This window comes from Coregonus lavaretus, assembly GCF_964263955.1.
Source record: "Coregonus lavaretus genome assembly, chromosome: 26".
In the NCBI taxonomy this organism is placed as follows: Eukaryota; Metazoa; Chordata; class Actinopteri; order Salmoniformes; family Salmonidae; genus Coregonus; species Coregonus lavaretus.
This window is the reverse complement of record NC_140013.1, coordinates 30224050-30240379: the sequence shown is the minus strand read 5'-3', so window position 1 is coordinate 30240379 and position 16330 is coordinate 30224050. Positions and strand designations below refer to the sequence as shown.

The window sequence follows — 16330 nt, the reverse complement described above, 5'->3', positions numbered from 1 at the left end:
CAGCACAAGAACTGTTCAGGGAGCTTCATGAAATTGGTTTCCATGGCCGAGCAGCCGCACATAAGCCTAAGATCACCATGCACAATGCCAAGTGTCAGCTGGAGTGGTGTAAAGCTCACCGCCATTGGACTCTGGAGCAGTGGAAACGCGTTCTCTGGAGTGATGATTCACGCTTCACCATCTGGCAGTCCGACGGACAAATCTGGGTTTGGCGGATGCCAGCAAAACGCTACCTGCCTGAATGCATAGTGCCAACTGTAAAGTTTGGTGGTGGAGGAGGAATAATGGTCTGTGGCTGTTTTTCATGGTTCGGGCTAGGCCCCTCAGTTCCAGTGAAGGGAAATCTTAGGCCTACAGAATACAATTACATTCTAGATGATTCTGTCCTTCCAACTTTGTGGCAACAGTTTGGGGAAGGTCCTTTCCTGTTTCAGCATGACAATGCCCGGTGGTTTGTCGAGATCGGTGTGGAAGAACTTGACTGGCCTGCACAGAGCCCTGACCTCAACCCCATCGAACGCCTTTGGGATGAATTGAAACGCCAACTTCGAGCCAGGCCTAATCGCCCATCAGCCGTACCCGACCTCACTAATGCTCGTGGCTGAATGGAAGCAAGTCCCCGCAGCAATGTTCCAACATCTAGTGGAAATCCTTCCCAGAAGAGTGGAGACTGTTATAGCAGCAAAACAAGGACCATCTCCCGATTAATGCCCATGATTTTGGAATGAGATTTTCAACGAGCGTGTCCACATACTTTTGGTCATGTAGTGTATATTTCAGTTTTCCCTTTACAAATATAGTCAATAACACTTGAAGTCCTGTCTCTTCCTTTCCTTTCCTCATTCACTCCTTTATTCAATTCAAACGGTTTCCATGATGGTAAATCACACTTGCAACCTTCTTAAATATATGCAGGGGAAATTTGATATAAAAAAATACCAACACGAGTACAACTAAGGCTATTCCACAGAAAAGTCTGGAAACAATTTGGCCAAATGTATGGATCAATAACTTCAATTAGAATGGTACACACTCATACATTTAACTGTGTCCAATCTTTTTTAAAGTGGCATACAGGGACTCAGGTATGACTTTCTGGAGTGGTATACAGGGACTCCGGTATTAGAGGTAAAACAACCTAGAAGAAAGCCAACTGGCACTTTCATCTAAAGCACCTTGTATTGATATATATGGGAGATTTGCGTGCACGAATCTCAAGTAAGGATTGGGCCCTTTCCTGTGAGAGGATGATTCTGTGGAAGCTGCAGAGTGCCATGTGGGGACATTAATTTGTCACAATGACATTTAAAACACAACATGTAGTGGAGTGGGAAACCAAATACAAAGGATCCTCCTTCCTGTAGTGCAAACTAGTCTTTTGTGCAGTGTCCCTGGATCTGCTGCAAGGTGGTCTGGGATTGAGGTCCTGTCCCAATGACTGTTTAGTAACAACCGTTCCCTACCCCTACCCTTCCATGTCTGCAGATCCGAAGGGTCTGGAATGCAGATGGGTATACACAATGTAATGGTGGAGCTTCCACCATATCGCTTCTACCTTACTGATCTGCACAAATGGAAAGGTTAGGATCAAGAGGAAGAGGGTGAATGAGTCTGGTACTTTACAGGAGGAACAATGACCTTCAGACAAAGTAATGGCCGCCCTCATTTCCCTCACCACCTTTCATTTGGCCATAGGAGAAAATTCATAGGTAGACTTCATTCAACCAGAGAAAGAGACACCTGTGTGTGAGCAGGAAATCAGGAGAACGTATTGGCATCTTATCAAACCAGAACTTCAATATGATCAATTCTGTAGTCTGTGTCACACATAATCTTAGACAGGTGGTAGACTTAAACTGTGATCAAAGTCATGTCAATTGAAGTATTCACGCAGTTGCTATTACGGATGGGTTTTGGCATTTATTTTGCATATTACTTAAATTTTCCTAGTCACGGTCGGAACTGTAAATGAATCCAAATGCAATATAAAGAAAACATGATACAAATCAATAAAAATAAAGGTCTTTCAATATTTACAAGTTTGTGCAGTACTATCTAGTGTCTTGAAATTCATATTCTTGCATGGCAAATATTTCAAAAAGAATAACTTCAATATATAGTGAGGACTGTCTATCTGTACAGGTTAAAAACTTTCAGGCAGCAGGGTATTATTGGTGATTGTATACTTGACGATCATGACATACAGTTAACGCAGCTCTAAAGAGCATTCACGTAGAGTGAACATAATAGTCTCTATATAATTAGTACCTGTTCTTTTCCAAAAAAAGGCTGCACTTTATTTGACACAATTATACACATTGGAAAACCCTGATGAAGGCACACCATGGATAAAACAACAACCCTATTATTATTATTAGGACTAGTTATTTATATCCTTTCTGTACATCAATATACATAAATATGTACACAACTGGGAAGAATCAAAATGACAATGTGTATCCAAATCCAGGTTTCAAGACCGTGGATTGAAGGTTTTGATAACGACATGACTATCCATCTGTTGGTAGGTCATTTGGTCTACCCTGCATAGATGGAAGTGGCGAATGGCTGCTGCAGCCTTGCTGTGTGAAGGCGGTAGTGGGGTTGGTTTTAGGTAGACCGTGGGGTTGGAGCAGGGGCAAGAGGCTTGTCCTTCAGTATACAGGTCCAAAATCCCCAATTCCCCCCCCCCCCCCCCCCCCCCCCCCCGGCACGATGATGTCATAATGGTCCAACATGGACACCCACATTGCTTCGCCCAGTCATCTTCCTATGTCACATAATGCAGCACTCACCAAACATAATGTTGTCCAGTTCTTACACTGAATACGTTATATATGGAACTGATATCTGAGAATTCAACAGACAAAGAGCAAAAAAATAAAGACTACAGAATGGCTTATTTCGTTCATCTGATGATGGCTATTGTTCTCTCCATCTCTTTCTATCTCTTTGTCTCATACTATCTTCTTGATGCTAGGCCTCTTGAAGCTGCCTGCGCTGCGTTGTTTCTGCACCTGACTGGCAGAGCCATGGCGGGTCCGTCCACTGGTGGAGAGAGCCGCGCTGGGGGAGAGCTGCACATTCTCTTTATCCACGCCTGGACAGAGGGAAGACGAGAATAGAGAGGGAAGAATAGAAGAGAGGGGAGAGAGCCATTCTCAGTGACTCAGATTCAATACCACTGTTGAACAGCCGATGGCGCTGTGCCATAGCTTTGGTATAAAACTAAAGGCATATTCTCACCCTGAATGAACTCAACATCTCCAGCTTCCACTACATTGTCAGACAGAGAGCACAAGTTCCCCTCTAACAAGGCTTTTATTGTTGAATGGGGATTCTACCCCAGCCCCTTATTACTTTCTTACAACCACACCAGCACAAACAACAAGATTACCAACTGATTACGCTTTGCTTGGCAGTGGGTGGCCGATTTTAAGATGCTATTCTGGCACTGGGTACAGTTTGTGGGTTTCTCACTTTTACCTTTTCACATTGGATGAGTTCTTTTGGTGTTTTTTACTGAAGGGGATGAGTTTGCTTGACCTTGCTTGACCTCTGGGGTCACAAGGTCAAAGAGGAAGAGTACCTGGGAGGAGGAGGTGTGGCGCAAAAACGGCTGACTTGGAGCAAGGCAGAGAGGCTTCATAGAGAGAGCGAAAGATGGAGACAGAGGGAGAGAAACAAGAATGAATGACCACAGCAACTGTGTGGACAAAGATGAGAAACACATTAAAACAAGGGTAACAGAACAGAAACAGGGAGAGAATGAGAGTCAAATTCACTGAATGAAAAAATTAACAACAGACAGCAAGATGGATCTTTACCATTGACATTATGGAATTAAGAGATTTCAATGAGGTGGTTTTCAGATGAAATGGTTTTGAGATACAGACAGTTGAAAAGTAACCAGAAACTGTGATGCAAAGACAATACCTGGTGATGTTTCTATTTTTATTGTATTTATTTATTTAATTTTCTAGGGGTGGTGTTTTAATGGCATGAATAACTACTAAGAATATACTTTTTTTGTGGAAAGGCTAACAATATATTACATCTACTTCAGCAATATAGTACTGATACATAGCACTAATAATACAATCTATTTATTCTAGAAGTAATAACAAAAACACTGGTATTAGCTAGGTGATTCTAAAAGCTAGCAGCTAGCATAGTGAGAACAGCAGACAGAAATGGACGCGTGATGAGAGTTACCACAGTTTGCAAACTATAGGCTCGGCTGGGGCTAGCGTTAGTGGCCCAGGGAGGCTCTATGGTTGTGATTTGTACCAGATGTTTTCGGTGGCGTCGTCTCGTCCGACGGCTCGGGATGGAATAGAGTTGGGGACCGTCTATAGACTACACCACCACACCACAGCGAGTAGAGCATGATGGGGATGTTACACACAGACCAGACCCAGAAAGAGAGCGAGGGGATTAGAGTTCATTGCTGAGAGCAAGAAAGAAAGCACGACGGACAGTAGACATATGCAACATAGAAACAAAATGTCTGAGATGTTTGATGGTGCTAACTAGGTACCCCTGCCTTTCCTCCCCCTGCATATTTCAAACACACTACATTTCAGCATTTGTGCAAGTCATTTTGTTGTTTTTGGCAATAGTTAAAATCTCGCAGTGCTTTTCTGACATCTTGAAACGTGATATCTTTAGTGCACAGCAGCAGCGTCCTCATATTGTGAGAAGAGATATCATAATCAGTGACAGTTTCGGATGCAGAGAAAGCTAGCGGGAGACCTAGAAATAACCCACAGCAATAGCACCCCACACACACTTTGCTTGCCTCTAGATACTCTACAGAACACCTATCATTGGTAGGACTCAGCCTTCAAAAGTATGATGTTAGTGGTGTATTTGTGTGTCTGCCTGTATGTATAAGTGGTGTGTGTGTGTTCCAGGGGCGCTGGTCTGCAGTTGACCCTGTGCTGCTCCCAGGGTGGATCAATAAGGACTGTATTGTATTGTGTCCACATGTGTATACTCTGCTAACCTGGGGAGTGCTGCGAGGTGGCCAGGGAGTTCATGGAGTTGGAGAGGTTGAGGTTAGCGGTGATGCTGAGCTGGCTCTGGGTGACAGGGGGGTAGGGCGAGGTGGGGGTATGGAGCTGCTCCTCTCTCCTCTCCTCCTCTGTACCAGGCAGGTAGCGGTCAATCAAGGCCTCCAGGAACTTCACAATCAGCTCAGCATAGTCTGGGATCTGAGTTTTCTGATGGTTTGACATGGATGGAGAGAGGAGGAGGAGTGGGGAATAGAGGTAGAGAGAGAGGAGATAGAGAAAGTCAGGTAGGGGGTGGAATAGAGAGGAGAAAGAGAGAAAAAAGAGAGAGTGTGAGGGGAACACGGGGGGAACACGGGCCAACAGATATCACAGTCTAAAGTCTCCCTGAGCTAAATCACAGGAGACATTGATCCTCAGCCTTTGGCCAGGCTTGAATACATTGTTTCCTGATTGACTATGGGTAAACAAGCAGATGGCAAATGGCACCTTTTGTTTGTTGGAGAAAAGTGGAGCAGGGGATAATGGGTACACAGTGAAAACAGAGAGAGTCTAAGAGCCCTACAAGCTTCAAAGGGCCACATACAGTATTCTGTAGTGATGGGGGGAGGGGGAAATCAATACAGTTACATATAGGGATATTTCTGCAGCAGACATATGGTGAGCAATATGTTTGGAACATCGAATCACAATAAAATCACAGTATCGAATCGCAATACATATAAAATAGTGAGAATCGCAATACATCGTATCAGCACTTACAGTGGGGAGAACAAGTATTTGATACACTGCCGATTTTGCAGGTTTTCCTACTTACAAAGCATGTAGAGGTCTGTAATTTTTTATCATAGGTACACTTCAACTGTGAGAGACGGAATCTAAAACAAAAATCCAGAAAATCACACAGTATGATTTTTAAGTAATTCATTTGCATTTTATTGCATGACATAAGTATTTGATCACCTACCAACCAGTAAGAATTCCGGCTCTCACAGACCTTAACATTTAACAGGGGGTAATTAGGAATATGTCATTTAGCACCTCTTATCCAAGCGACTTACTACAAATTGGTGCATTCACCCTATAGCCAGTGGGTTAACCACTTTACAATATTTTTTTTATTATTATTTTTATTAATTTTTTTTTGGGGGGGGGGGGGGGGGGGGGCGGGGGGGTAGAAGGATTACTTCATCCTATCCCAGGTATTCCTTAAAGAGTTGGGGTTTCAAATGTCTCCGGAAGGTGGTGAGTGACTCCGCTGTCCTGGCGTCGTGAGGGAGCTTGTTCCATCATTGGGGTGCCAGAGCAGCGAACAGTTTTGACTGGGCTGAGCGGGAACTATGCTTCCGCAGAGGAAGGGGAGCCAGCAGGCCAGAGGTGGATGAACGCAATGCCCTCGTTTGGGTGTAGGGACTGATCAGAGCCTGAAGGTACGGAGGTGCCGTTCCCCTCACTGCTCCATAGGCAAGCACCATGGTCTTGTAACGGATGCGAGCTTCAACTGGAAGCCAGTGGAGTGTGCGGAGGAGGGGGTGACGTGAGAGAACTTGGGAAGGTTGAACACCAGACGGGCTGCGGCATTCTGGATGAGTTGTAGGGGTTTAATGGCACAGGCAGGGAGCCCAGCCAACAGCGAGTTGCAGTAATCCAGACGGGAGATGACAAGTGCCTGGATTAGGACCTGTGCCGCTTCCTGTGTAAGGCAGGGTCGTACTCTCCGAATGTTGTAGAGCATGAACCTGCAGGATCGGGTCACCGCCTTGATGTTAGCGGAGAACGACAGGGTGTGTCCAGGGTCACGCCAAGGCTCTTCGCACTCTGGGAGGAGGACACAACGGAGTTGTCAACCGTGATGGCGAGATCATGGAACGGGCAGTCCTTCCCCGGGAGGAAGAGCAGCTCCGTCTTGCCAGGGTTCAGCTTGAGGTGGTGATCCGTCATCCATACTGATATGTCGGCCAGACATGCAGAGATGCGATTCGCCACCTGGTTATCAGAAGGGGGAAAGGAGAAGATTAGTTGTGTATCGTCAGCGTAGCAATGATAGGAGAGGCCATGTGAGGATATGACAGAGCCAAGTGACTTGGTGTATAGGGAGAAAAGGAGAGGGCCTAGAACTGAGCCCTGGGGGACACCAGTGGTGAGAGCACGTGGTGCGGAGACAGCTTCTCGCCACGCCACTTGGTAGGAGCGACCGGTCAGGTAGGACGCAATCCAGGAGTGAGCCGCGCCGGAGATGCCCAGCTCGGAGAGGGTGGAGAGGAGGATCTGATGGTTCACAGTATCAAAGGCAGCAGACAGGTCTAGAAGGACAAGAGCAGAGGAGAGAGAGTTAGCTTTAGCAGTGCGGAGAGCCTCCGTGACACAGAGAAGAGCAGTCTCAGTTGAATGACCAGTCCTGAAACCTGACTGGTTTGGATCAAGAAGGTCATTCTGAGAGAGATAGCAAGAGAGTTGGCTAAAGACGGCACGCTCAATAGTTTTGGAAAGAAAAGAAAGAAGGGATACTGGTCTGTAGTTGTTGACATCAGTGGGATCGAGTGTTGGTTTTTTGAGAAGGGGTGCAACTCTCGCTCTCTTGAAGACGGAAGGGACATGGCCAGCAGTCAAGGATGAGTTGATCAGCGAGGTGAGGTAGGGGAGAAGGTCACCGGAGATGGTCTGGAGAAGAGAGGAGGGGATGGGGTCAAGCGGGCAGGTTGTTGGGCGGCCTGCAGTCACTAGTCGCAAGATTTTATCTGGAGAGAGAGGGGAGAAAGAAGTCAAAGCATAGGGTAGGGCAGTGTGAGCAGGACCAGCAGTGTCATTAGACTTAACAAACGAGGATCGGATGTCGTCAACCTTCTTTTCAAAGTGGTTGACGAAGTCATCCACAGAGAGGGAGGAGGGGGGGGGGGGGGGGTGGGGGGGAGGATTCAGCAGTGAGGAGAATGTGGCAAAGAGCTTCCTAGGGTTAGAGGCAGATGCTTGGAATTTAGAGTGGTAGAAAGTGGCCTTAGCAGCAGAAACAGATGAAGAAAATGTAGAGAGGAGGGAGTGAAAAGATGCCAGGTCGGCAGGGAGTTTAGTTTTCTTCCATTTCCGCTCCGCTGCCCGGAGCTCTGTTCTGTGAGCTCGCAATGAGTCATCAAGCCACGGAGCTGGAGGGGAGGACCGAGCCGGCCGGGAGGATAGGGGACACAGGGAGTCAAAGGATGCAGAAAGGGAGGAGAGGAGGGTTGAGGAGGCAGAGTCAGGAGATTGGAGGGAGAAGGATTGAGCAGAGGGAAGAGATGATAGGATGGAAGAGGAGAGAGTAGTGGGAGAGAGAGAGCGAAGGTTGCGGCGGCGCGTTACCATCTGTGTAGGGGCAGAGTGAGTAGTGTTGGAGGAGAGCGAGAGAGAAAAGGATACAAAGTAGTGGTCGGAGAGTTGCAGTGAGATTAGTAGAAGAGCAACATCTAGTAAAGATGAAGTCAAGCGTATTGCCTGCCTTGTGAGTAGGGGGGGACGGTGAGAGGGTGAGGTCAAAAGAGGAGAGGAGTGGAAAGAAGGAGGCAGAGAGAAATGAGTCAAATGTAGACGTAGGGAGGTTGAAATCCCCCAAAACTGTGAAGGGTGAGCCATCCTCAGGAAAGGAACTTATCAAGGTGTCAAGCTCATTGATGAACTCTCCAAGGGAACCTGGAGGGCGATAGATGACAAGGATATTAAGCTTAAATGGGCTAGTGACTGTGACAGCGTGGAATTCAAATGAGGATATAGACAGATGGGTTAGGGGAAAATTGAGAATGACCACTTGGGAGAGATGAGGATTCCTGTGCCACCACCCCTCTGACCAGATGCTCTCGGGGTATGCGAGAACACATGGTCAGACGAGGAGAGAGCAGTAGGAGTAGCAGTGTTTTCAGTGGTAATCCATGTTTCCGTCAGCGCCAGGAAGTCGAGGGACTGGAGGGTAGCATAGGCTGGGATGAAGTCAGCCTTGTTGGCGGCAGAACGGCAGTTCCAGAGGCTGCCTGAGACCTGGAACTCCAGGTGTGTGGTGCGTGCAGGGACCACCAGGTTAGAGAGGCAGCAGCCACGCGGTGTGAGGCGTTTGTGTAGCCTGTGCGGAGAGGAGAGAACAGGGATAGGCAGAGGCATAGTTGACAGGCTGCAGCAGATGGCTACAATAATGCAGAGGAGATCGGAATGAAATGAACTAAACATCTGGGAAAGGAGAGAGCAGGCCTCCCTCACCAAAAAAATATAACTCTCCCAACTTCCACCTCAGAAACTATAATTGTTTCACTGAACCACCCGAATAAAACTCTCCCAACTTCCACTTTAGAAATTAGAATTGTTGTAAACTACAGCGGTTCAATGTTTCAATGAATAGACTCAACTTACTTTATTCAGCTAGCTAACTATGACGCCATAGCTAACTAGCATGCTAGCATCCAATAACACACAGTTTAGCACCAATACTTGGTTACAACAAACTACCAATAGTGTGTGAACACACTAAACAGATAATTTGTGTCCGTGTCTAGTTCTTTCATAACGCAGCAATGATTAAACGTTGGCTAGCTAGCACAAATATATTGTATTTAGCTACTACAGTACAGCCAGCTGGTAGTGTTGGCTAGCTAGCAATGGCTGCTGTGTTGACTTTGTTTGAAAAAAACGGCGTCGCTGCGAACGAATGTAGCTGGCTAAAAGGATATTGTTTTTAGTTGCTACCGTTGCTAATAGCTACTCGCCAGCTAATCCAGGAGGTGAGTTAGCTAGCTAGCTTCGTGCTACACCCGGCACCGCCGACTACAAAAGTAACCTACAATAACTACACAACAACTACCCACAACAGCCCACGATGCCTACCTATACTACTTAATAATATACAGCCCACGATGCCTACCTATAATACCTAACTACAATCTAAATACATAGTTTAAGCCTTACTCGACAAAGCCCAAGCTATGTATGAAGCCAAACTGGCAGACTGCAATCAGTAGCTGTAATTAAGTACAGCAGCTACCAACCACCTAACGCTAATGCCTCGGATAATGAGGTTAGAAAAACAGCTGAATGGTGGCAGCTAGCTGGCTCAATCACAGGTACTCTTAAGCGTGAAATAACATTGGAAACAACTAACCACAGTTGCTAAAAGTTACCAGTAGCTACCCGCTAGCTAGCTAGCTAGCTTTGTTGGTCCAAGTAGTGGGTAGGCTAGCCTCGTGCTTCGCCGGGGTCCGCCGAATACAATACTTACCTACAATAATTACCTACAATAACCTACAATAACTACCTGAGTAAACTACCTATAATACCTAACTACAATACCTACCTACAATCTAAATACATGGTTTAAGCTTTACTCAACACCATATAAGAAGCCAAGCTTACCTCCTGCTAGAGAAAACACAACCTCTCCCGACAACCGCTCCCGACGTGCTGAAGCCCTCCTGTTCTCCACTCATTACCTGTATTAACTGCACCTGTTTGAACTCGTTACCTATAAAATACACCTGTCCACACACTCAATCAAACAGACTCCAACCTCTCCACAATAGCCAAGACCAGAGAGCTGTGTAAGGACATCAGGGATAAAATTGTAGACCTGCACAAGGCTGGGATAGGCTACAGGACAATAGGCAAGCAGCTTGGTGAGAAGGCAACAACTGTTGGCGCAATTATTAGAAAATGGAAGAAGTTCAAGATGACGGTCAATCACCCTCGGTCTGGGGCTCCATGCAAGATCTCACCTCGTGGGGCATCAATGATCATGAGGAAGGTGAGGGATCAGCCCATAACTACACGGCAGGACCTGGTCAATGACCTGAAGAGAGCTGGGACCACAGTCTCAAAGAAAACCATTAGTAACACACTACGCCGTCATGGATTAAAATCCTGCAGCGCACGCAAGGTCCCCCTGCTCAAGCCAGCGCATGTCCAGGCCCGTCTGAAGTTTTCCAATGACCATCTGGATGATCCAGAGGAGGAATGGGAGAAGGTCATGTGGTCTGATGAGACAAAAATAGAGCTTTTTGGTCTAAACTCCACTCGCCGTGTTTGGAGGAAGAAGAAGGATGAGTACAACCCCAAGAACACCATCCCAACCGTGAAGCATGGAGGTGGAAACATCATTCTTTGGGGATGCTTTTCTGCAAAGGGGACAGGATGACTGCACCGTATTAAGGGGAGGATGGATGGGGCCATGTATCGCGAGATCTTGGCCAACAACCTCCTTCCCTCAGTAAGAGCATTGAAGATGGGTCGTGGCTGGGTCTTCCAGCATGACAACGACCCGAAACACACAGCCAGGGCAACTAAGGAGTGGCTCCGTGAGAAGCATCTCAAGGTCCTGGAGTGGCCTAGCCAGTCTCCAGACCTGAACCCAATAGAACATCTTTGGAGGGAGCTGAAAGTCAGTATTGCCCAGCGACAGCCCCAAAACCTGAAGGATCTGGAGAAGGTCTGTATGGAGGAGTGGGCCAAAATCCCTGCTGCAGTGTGTGCAAACCTGGTCACCTACAGGAAACGTATGATCTCTGTAATTGCAAACAAAGATTTCTGTACCAAATATTAAGTTCTGCTTTTCTGATGTATCAAATACTTATGTCATGCAATAAAATGCAAATTAATTACTTAAAAATCATACAATGTGATTTTCTGGATTTTTGTTTTAGATTCCGTCTCTCACAGTTGAAGTGTACCTATGATAAAAATTACAGACCTCTACATGCTTTGTAAGTAGGAAAACCTGCAAAATCGGCAGTGTATCAAATACTTGTTCTCCCCACTGTATGTGGCCCCATTCTGAAACCAGACCTGCAACTCTGGTGTTGCTAACACTACAGAACCATCAGAGCTAGAAGCATCTCCTTGTCCCTGCTTGGGGTATTTACTCAGAAACATCATAAAGGGAAACTGAGGTGGCCAGAGCGGAGACTGGGGAAGTGGGGGGAGAGCGAGAGAGAGAGAGAGGAGGATGTCCAATAAATCTTGGGGCAATCGGCCGGCTCCCTGGCAAGGCTGTAATTGCTTACTGAGGCTGAATTCTTCCAGCACGGCCGCACTGCCTTAGGGAGAACGAAAGGGAAATATGAGGGCAATGAATCATACCTTATAGAAGGGTCCGGCAAACCTCCAAAGTCCGTTGAAGCCGAAGCCTGTGTGTGTGTGTGAGAGAGAGAGAGAGAGAGAGAGAGAGAGAGAGAGAGAGAGAGAGAGAGAAAGTAATGGTGGGAGGAAGGTATCATTGGCAAAGTTATACTGCTAAAGAAGAAAGCACTCCATAACAGTCAGGGGAGAGGGCTGGAGAGAAAGGGAGGGGGCAGAGAGTGATGAAGGATGGGAGATGAGAGGTAGAGGAGGAGATAGGGACTGGGACAGACAGAAAGAGACAGAGGAGAGAGAGAAAGGGAGGGGCAGAGGAAGCTGAAGAATGAGAGTTGAGAGAGGTAGAGAAGATGGGGACAGAGAGAGTGAGAGACAGAAAGGGAGAGAGGCAGGAGAGATGAAGGATGAGAGGCGAGAGAGAGAGGAGGAGATAGGGACAGAGATGTGGTGTATTTCACCCTACCCACATGTACATATTACCTCAACTAGCCGGTGCCCCCGCACATTGACTATGCAACGGTACCCCCCTGTATATATAGCCTCCCTACTGTCACTTTATTCTATTGTATATATAGCCTCCCTACTGTCACTTTATTTTTTACTTCTGCTCTTTTTTTCTCAACACTTTTTTGTTGTTGTTTTATTCTTACTTTTTTGTTTAAAATAAATGCACTGTTGGTTAAGGGCTGTAAGTAAGCATTTCACTGTAATGTCTGCACCTGTTGTATTCGGCGCATGTGACCAATAAAATTTGATTTGATTTGATTTGATTTGATTTGAGATAGACAGAGAGTGAGAGTGAGAGAGAGCGAGAGAGAGAGGACAGAGAGAAAGGGAGGGGCAGAGAGAGATGAAGGATGGGAGATGAGGTCGAGGGGGAGATAGGGACTGAGAGAGAGAGAGGAGAAAGATGGGTAGAGCAGGCCTGTAGATGAATGTATGTACTCTGTAGACAGGAGGGTTGGTATTGTGGAGGAGACTCTTCGTGGTAGACCACACTCTGAATGATGCCATGCACTGGGTTCAGCAGGTTGGTATCCTGACACATGAACAGCAGCGTGTTGATCTTAGAGTCCAGCAGGTTGTGGCTGAGGAGAGGAGGAAACACATAAAGATCAACATCGGCTAGGTAGGTAGGCCATACAATCATTACAGACACCACACTCTGCATCACCCTTTCCCAGTGGCCTTGTCAACACATATCATGACAGGACTCGAACACACTGGTGAATAACTAGGCCTCATACAAGACAGTTCTCAAAATAAACTATATTTTGAACCTGTGACATTTTTGCTTGTATAGAAAGAGCTACTTCAACTGAAACTACAAACATAGAATGTATGCATGTGTGGGCTAAACACATTCTGACTCACAGGACTCCACTATTCACCCCTGAAAGAGACTGAACCCAAACCACATGTCTAGCTAGGTAAACCACACTTCAACTCCCACAATGCATTTGGGGCAGGACAGGCCCCTTCTCAGTAGATCATTGGACTTCCCTCCTCCAAAAAAACGATTAGACTTCCCCCCACCCCAAAAGACATTGGTCTTTCCCCAGGTTTGCTTATGGAAAAAGTAGGGCTTAGGCTAGGTATTTGGTTTTGCCTGAGGGATTTTCAGGCATGTTTACTTACACGACCGGAAAGACCTTTGGGAAGACGACGCTAGCTTCAGCTAGATACTCGTATAGGATCCTCTGGTCAAAGTCGTCTGTGGTGTACTTGACCTGGGTGGCCTTGGACACAGAAACAGAGAGCATACGTTTACAGACTGAACCAGTTATATACAGTAGAAAGCTGTATGCTATGTTGCTGCCTCCCGATGTGCATTCATGATGACTACTTGGACCCTAGCAGTAACTAGTGTTACATGTATGTCTAGTGATTGTGTTACATATGTTTTGCTTATTTTATTACCCGCAATATAATTTTTTCTTTTTTGCCAGGTGTGAATTTGTGTGTGTGGTCTTCCTCTCACCAGCACAGTGAGCAGCAGGGCCTGGACTTTGGGGTCGGTCAGCACCTCCTCGTCCAGTAGAACGTTGGACTCTGTCACAGACACCTTGCGGAGGTGGGAGTGGCCCATTCTTTGGCTGTCTATCTCGTATTCGTTCTCGGCCACACACCTCACCTTAGGCGGGGTGGTGACGCCAGACTCAGTCTCTGGTCTCTTTGGTGCTTTAGAGTCAGATATCAGGTGATCAAAACTATTCCTGGTGCCTGGAGAAATACACCACAGATGGACAGTGTAGAGCTAATGATTGAAGAGGGTCTATGGGATAAGGTGGTGAGTGGTGACATGGGATTTCCATCTTACAGCACTCTTACATCAGCTGTGTATTTCTTGAAACGTAATTGACACTGTAGTCAATGCTGCCAGATCATAGTCAGCATGAGCAGTATCCACCCAATAAATGGCTTGCATGTTACACCTCTGGCGCAGCGGTATAAAAACAATGCTAAGGGGAACTCTTAGACAAAATTAGCAGTGTAGTTTAGCAGCAATGTTATAGTTACCCAGCAGCTTCTTGGTGTTGGCATGGGAGGCCTGGCCCATGTCCAGGCTCATGGACTTGCGTGTACGGGGGCTGATCTGCCCCACCGTGGGGTAGTAGGCATTCAGATAGCGCTCTGACACCTTGGGGGACGCCCACAGCTGGCACTCTCTCAGTGTCCTGAGGGGAGGAGATGGTGGCTACAGGTAAGGAAATAACTCTTCAAGCTTGATGCTAAAGATATTTACCAACAACAGGTATTACAGAAAATGACTTTGGATAAAGGAAAATGTGCTTTGTCCTTAGCTAAAGATAAAACCTATTCAGGTTCAAAGTATCTTATGTAGAGTGCGCCTCACCTGCAGCTGGGGTCAGTGTGGTGCAGAGAGTAGGTATCCATGGGAACGTTCTCCATGGCCATCTCAGACAGCAACAGAGACTTCCTGTGTTTTAGACTGCAGCGACTACGCACCTCCTCTGACACGGTGAGCAGGGCTGCACACAGACACACACCAGAGCAGGGTGAAAACCAGTGATGGGACACGTTCCAATCATTGCAGAAACATTCATGAATAGAGGCGACAATTCCTTATTTTACATGATTTAAAAAAAATTACTTATATTTATTCAGGGTAAATTAAAATTTCAAATAAAAAAAGAAGATGTAAAAAAATAATTACAAGGTCCAATTACAATACTACAATTTCAACAAATATATTATATCAATGTAAACAACTGCAATCCTTAATTAATTAATTTAACACCACAGTCCTAAACTGACCTAGTGGCACCAGGGAATCAAGATGCAAGGAATTTTGCAGGTTATTCCAACAATGGGGGGCACTACATGACAGACCATCTTATCTGTTTTACAAATCATGTTTCTAAAGCAACACACTGCTTGCTATCCAAATAGCACATTGCAGATCCAGTGAGTTGACACAAATGGAGGTCTGGTTAGTCAACACAAATGTGGGTGAGTGGAGTCATTGTGTAGGACTGTGACTGGAACTGACCTGCCAGGTAGGCCACGCTTTGGGTGTTGACCTCAAACTTATCACAGTTGAGGTGTTTTCCCACCAGGGCCAGCAGCGTGTGGAGGATACGCACCGTCCGAGCCACCGTGGTGGGGGACGGGTGTCTGTAGCCTTCACATACACACACAAGAAGGGAAACAGAGTCACACGTTAGTCATAGCCATACACCACTCCACTGATAGCTTGGTACATTTCAGCATGGCGACATTAATTCAACACAGTTAGTATTAAAACACATCAAGGCCTACAGAGTACACAACATTAAATGCAGCTAGTGACAAGTACAGACTACAGAGACAAGTGAAAACACCAACAACTGCTGCCAAGCTCGTTGTCACTGCAGGACAAGGACACATTGTCAATAGAGCCTGTTTGAGTCTCTGACTGAGTGGGGAAGACATGTTTTCATCAGTGGCTGGGCAAGTCAGGCCAATGTCTTTCATCTATCTATTCTTTATCTAGCTAGATCAGACCCAAACAAATTACATCATTTCAAGTACTGTCACAGGAAGGGGAGTTGCTAGGGCCGAGATGCAGTCAAGTGCTCTGTGCTCTCTCCCTTACCTTTGAGCAGGTGTCCCACCAGTGCGAAGTTGAAGTTGGAGCTGAAGTTGAGGCCCACAAAGTGGTCCATCTGTTTACAATGCCACTCCAGAGGACGCCTGATCTCCATAAACACCTCCTCTGGACTCTTGAT

General features: G+C 46.3%; 1 pseudogene across 1 annotated transcript in view; it reads right to left on the bottom strand.

The window, feature by feature from the left end:
- Positions 1 to 2957: 2957 nt before the first annotated feature.
- The window catches only part of LOC311101895 (neurofibromin-like), a 178213-nt pseudogene continuing 164840 nt past the window's right edge, over positions 2958 to 16330 (bottom strand). The window contains exons 45-56 of the transcript in view: positions 16198 to 16324; positions 15613 to 15744; positions 14956 to 15091; positions 14619 to 14776; positions 14080 to 14321; positions 13737 to 13837; positions 13044 to 13186; positions 12102 to 12148; positions 5009 to 5225; positions 4291 to 4359; positions 3590 to 3643; positions 2958 to 3100 (exon numbers count right to left, since the gene is read on the bottom strand). The product of the transcript in view is annotated as a neurofibromin-like (transcript). The remainder of the gene's footprint in view (positions 3101 to 3589; positions 3644 to 4290; positions 4360 to 5008; positions 5226 to 12101; positions 12149 to 13043; positions 13187 to 13736; positions 13838 to 14079; positions 14322 to 14618; positions 14777 to 14955; positions 15092 to 15612; positions 15745 to 16197; positions 16325 to 16330) is intronic.